This window comes from Triticum aestivum, chromosome 6B (assembly GCF_018294505.1).
Source record: "Triticum aestivum cultivar Chinese Spring chromosome 6B, IWGSC CS RefSeq v2.1, whole genome shotgun sequence".
In the NCBI taxonomy this organism is placed as follows: domain Eukaryota; kingdom Viridiplantae; phylum Streptophyta; class Magnoliopsida; order Poales; family Poaceae; genus Triticum; species Triticum aestivum.
This window is the reverse complement of record NC_057810.1, coordinates 723,489,772-723,495,322: the sequence shown is the minus strand read 5'-3', so window position 1 is coordinate 723,495,322 and position 5,551 is coordinate 723,489,772. Positions and strand designations below refer to the sequence as shown.

Here is a 5,551-nt window from a genome sequence, read left to right as displayed (position 1 = left end):
GTTCTTGCTGGACCAACGGCTGTCGACCGTGCCGCAGCACCAGTGGATCAACAAGCTCTTCGGCTTCGACTTCTCCGTCGAGTATCGGCCGGGCCGCCTTAACATCGTGGCCAATGCGCTGTCCCGTCGTGACTCCGACCTCGCTCCTTCCACCAACGAGTCCACCGGGGCGGCCCTGTGCATCCGCTCCGGGCCGACGTTCGGTCTCTTCGCCGACATTCGCCGCGCCACTGCGACGGCCGACGACGCCGTCCTTCTTCAGCAACAGCTCACGGCCGGCGACCTAGAGGAGCCTTGGCGCTTCTCTGACGGACTGCTTCTCCATGGGCGCCGGATCTTTGTCCCGGCGCATGATGAACTCCCTCTCCAGGTGTTACAGCTCGCCCACTCGGCGGGTCATGAGGGTGTGCAGAAAACCCTCCATCGTCTTCGCGCCGACTTCTACATCCTTGGCGATCGCGCCTTGGTCTGCGACTGGGTTCGGTCTTGTCAGACATGCCAGCGCAACAAGACGGAGACCCTGCGGCCGGCTGGGTTACTTCAGCCCTTGGAGGTGTCGTCTCAGGTTTGGACGGATATATCCATGGACTTCATCGAGGGCCTTCCCAAGGTGGGCGGCAAGTCGGTCATTCTCACGATGGTCGACCGCTTCTCCAAGTATGCCCACTTCATCGCGCTCGGCCATCCGTACACGGCGGCATCCGTGGCCCGGGCCTTCTTCGACGGCAACGTCCGTCTCCACGGGTTCCCAACTTCTATCGTCAGTGATCGGGACCCAGTGTTCACGGGCCATGTCTGGCGCGACCTCTTCAGGATGGCGGGTGTCCAGCTCCGCCTGAGTACGGCATTCCATCCTCAGACAGATGGTCAGTCTGAGGTGGTTAACAAGGTCATTGCCATGTATTTGCATTGTGTGACAGGTGATCGGCCTCGCGCTTGGGTGGATTGGCTCTCTTGGGCGGAGTACTGCTACAACACCTCTTATCACTCCGCCCTGCACGCGACGCCGTTTGAGGTGGTCTATGATCGACCACCCCCGCCTATACTTCCAGTGGACCCGGAGACGGCTCGGACGGAGGTTGCGGGTGACCTTATCCGCACTCGTGACGAGATGCTTGTTGAGGTTCGTCAGCGTCTCCTTCAGGCACAGTAGCTAGCCAAGCACTACTACGACATTCATCATCGCGAGGCGGAGTTCGCGGTGGGTGATTGGGTGTGGCTGCGTCTTCTCCACCGCTCTACGCAGTCACTCGATCCGCGCGCGAAGCGCAAGCTCGGCCCTCATTACGCCGGGCCCTTCCCTATCTTGGAACGCATTGGGAAGGTGGCCTATCATCTTCAGCTTCCAGCTCGCGCTCGCATCCACGACGTCTTCCATGTTGGGCTTCTCAAGCCTTTCCGTGGCGAGCCACCGGTGGCTCCTTCGGCGCTTCCTCCAATCGCCGATGGTCGCATTCTTCCTGAGCCGGCAAAGGTGTTGCAGGCGCAGCTCCGTCGTGGCGTCTGGTTCGTCCTCGTTCAGTGGGCGGGCCTTCCGGAGGAGGAGGCTACTTGGGAGCAGCGTGACGAATTCCGCCAACACTATTCAGACTTTCAGCTCGAGGACGAGCTGTTTGCGCAGGCGGGGAAAGATGTTATGACCGGTTTGGTCTATACCAGAAAGAGGCCCACCGAGCATTAGTATTAGGGGCTTGGCCCACAAGTTATCTTAGGCAAGTTATCTTAGGCTAAAGTTATAAATACTAGTTGTAAGACACCGTTGAGATCAAGCAATAAAGATATTATAATCTCTGTTGCCCGGCTCCCGAAGGAGCCGGAACCCTAGCCGCCGCCGCACCTAACCCTAGCCGCGACGGCGCCTGCCCGCCGGCGCGCCCGCTCTAGCCCTCGTCCCCCTCCTCCTTGCTCATACAATCTACGCCGGAGGCCTGGTAGGAACCCTAGTCCTACCAGGGGGTCATTTTTATCACCAAACCCATTGAAGAATCAACAGACATCACTGCCCAACCTAGACAGCAGCATCGATGCGGTGGCAATTGTTGGAATCCATGTCGACGTGCTGGTGGTTGCTGAAATCCACGCGGGCGGTTTAGATGGCATCATCACGTCACAAAGGATAAATCTTAAAGTATTAACCAGGACAAGATTTAAGATTTTTTTAATCCGAACAGCCTCATAAAACTATTAGTATTGTTAGATTGTCAAAAAATTCTACCTAAAATCCTCTACCGATGGTGCATGATTTATCAAATTAGCTAACGATTATGTAGCATTTGAATTAACACCGTCAGCACATAATCTTTGTAGGTCCATCAGCTCACTGTGTCTGCTTGACTGCTGTCATTGCTGCTTCTCTTCCGCTTCTTAACACTCTTTCGCTTCGCCTCACCATCAGCCTTTGGATCCTGAGGAAAATAAGTTCTCACTAGTGCTTGTTGTCGTGAGATTTCTATGCACGAGTCATTAACATCCAAATACAAATCAAATCAGGAGCTACAGCAATTAGGAAATTTGCAATGGGCTTCACTGTCTAAGAGCTTATACAAGATTTAGTTGTCACATTATTTTTATCCATCTTACTCTTAGTTAGCAAGTCAGGCATCTCCAGGCTGGTTTTACAGTAAAAACTATGATACTTACGTGAGCATGTTCCAAGTATTGCATACACCTCACAGATGTCAACTGATAATGCTGTGTAGTGACAATTACCTGACTTTGAGCAGCTGATGGTTGGGGCTTTGGTTTCTTTTTCTTGCAGGAGAGTGGGTTTGGACCCTGCAGAAGGACACACATTAACATTTCGTAAAAGAAGGCAGAGATGCAGTTGTGATCTCAAAATATTGATTACGCCCACTAGATCCTAACAATGGATTATCCTGAGAAATAGTAAATGTAAATATAACCTTTGGTCTGTTCATTTTAAACTTGCCTTCTCTACCACTCCAGGTAAGTTTCCATTGACAGATGCCTTTCCTTCTGATGAAGCCTTCAGCAGCTTCTTATATTCTGATTTTTCCATATGGGTACGCTTCTCCTCGTCCAACTGAGCAAACTTACGTTGCTGCACAGATGGTTGCTCAATAAACAGGGAGTTCTTCAGACCGTATATCACAGGAACACAAGGAACCTACAGCAAAGTAAAACATACATTAACAACTTGCTGCACAAAAACTTTATAAGATAAGATGGAAAAATAGATTTGTTTCTGTTGTTTCCATTATATAGATGATATGATACTTGTTGGTTGTATTAATGTCCCTGAGAAAATTCTTTCAAAAATAAAATTCAGGTGATAACATGGTAAAAGTAGAACGCTACAAAAGCATAGCAAATCTTCATACCTCTCGTAGCTTTGTCCAGAGACCAGAATCCTGAGTGGCGACAAAGTAGTGCTCTGGATTCTTATCACCAACCAGGGACAGGATACAATCCACTGCACTGACCACTTCGTCATGCTCGCAGCTGAAGACAGAAATAAAATTCATGACAACAAACAATCAGCCCCTCCACTAGACATGATACCGCAAAATTATCCTCACTGAAAGTAGTGGTAGTATGAATACACTCAACACATCAACAGAAGTCTCCCTCTCAAAAAAAAACATCAACAGAAGTCCATTGAACAACCCATGTTTGAAACTCCTGTAAAGTTATCTTCCTGAATAACTGAACGTAGTAGTAGTACCTCATACAAACTGAAAGAACAAAACCAATGTGCACAATTCTGGTACACACTTTTCAGTTCGGCCATGAAGTTTCTTACGGAAAACCGAACCAAGCTAACCAATGTGATCTGATTCCAATACATCTTTATTTGCAGTCGAGAATATTGGAAGGAAACAAAACAGTGCCAATTTACAGGATAAGTGCAAACTGGGAGGTTCCGATTAACCAACAGTTCAAATTGCATCTAGGTTTTCAGACAGCCCCAACCCAGACTGGCTCTAATTCTATCAGGTAACTAATACTCCCTCCGTCCCAAAATAAGTGTCTCAACTTTATACTAACTCTAGTTCAAAGTTATATACTAAGCTCAAGACACTTATTTTGGGACGGAGGGAGTATGACAGAACAAAGTGATTGGTATTCGAAATTGCATCAACGACCAATACAATTTCATAGAATTTCAAGACGGTAAATGTAAATAAAATATGTAAAAACAGGAGGATGTAAGGGGACCTGGCGGTGGCGAGGAGCTGGGCGGCGTCGAAAGCCTCTGAGTGGGACTTGCCAAGGCGACGGAGCTCGGCCTGGACGCACTTGGAGGTGAAGAGCGGGGGCGCCCGGGCGGCGGAGAGGAGCTCGCAGAGTGCGTCGTCGGCGGGAAGGAGTTGGTGGACGAGGAGGTGATGCACGAATGTGCCGTCGACGAGCACCTTGTAGGGCTCGCGGAAGCCGAAGCAGGTGGACTAGAACTTGACCACCTTGAGGTGCCGCGTCCACCTCTTCACCCTCATCGCCGGCTGGCGGCGACGGCCGACGGCGGCCGGAGGTGGCTGCTCCGAGTCGAATGGAGGTGGAGGAGGCGCAAGGGCTTTGGGGTTTCATATCCACCGCGTGCGTGCGTGCTGGGCCGGTGTGGGCCCGGCGTACTCTGTTCCTGGGCTGGGCTGTGTACTGCGGTCCGTGTTCATCATTCTCAAAATTTAAAAATAAAACAAATAGGCCATTTTCTTGTAACTGCTCTACGGGAAAGTATTTATGGCCAGTTCTTTTGATGGCTTTTAGAATAAGCTGCAATAAGCTGCCCCTACCTAGCTTATTCTAGAAGCCCAAACAAATTTATTTTTTTAGAAGCCTACTAGTTAAGACTTGTCTAGTAGGCTTAAAAAAATTTTGGTTAGGCTTCCAGAATAAGCTGGATAGGGGGCAACTTATTCCGGAAGCCCCAAAAAGCTAGCAAAAGAACTGGCCCTTATTGCACCCACTCTTGTGAGGTTACTGGTGCACCGGATCCCCTAGTATATTTTAAAATAGGTTTAGAAAATCTGAAAAAAAAACCTAGCATATTGACACGTCATCACTATATGTTGTCATAAAAATTCGTATGAAAATTTGAATTATTGCTTGAGATACGAAAATAACAAATTTAACAGAAGTGTGACAATGAACCAAATCTATAGCTCAACTTATGTTATGTAGTATTCAGTGTCGAATTTATTTTTTTCAGAATTTTTAGAACATTTATAAATGTGCTAGGGGGTTCGGTTCATAGGATGCAACACAAAGCACTCATGCAACGGATATTCTCTCACTGCTGTCTTGATGTTTTTGTGTGTCGAAAACAGTTTTTTCTTCATGAGATCTCGGCGGTCGCTTATCTGAGTTATATCCTTTGCTCCTGATCTCGGCATCCTCTTCAATCGTTCATTGACAGCCACTAACACAAAGCCATCCATCCACATGGCATGACCAAAATTTCTCCTCCACTGCCTGCCTGCTGGCTGCTATGCCAGCGCATACGTACTTGGCCCGGAGAAGTTACACTGTTAGAAAGAGAGAGTGTGTGTGGACAACAACGCCAACTGATCGTTGGATCTCCTCCACTAAT

General features: G+C 48.8%; 1 pseudogene; it reads right to left on the bottom strand.

Moving 5' to 3' along the window:
- Positions 1-2,312: 2,312 nt before the first annotated feature.
- LOC123135224 (rRNA-processing protein UTP23 homolog) lies at positions 2,313-4,457 on the bottom strand (annotated as a pseudogene).
- Positions 4,458-5,551: the final 1,094 nt, after the last annotated feature.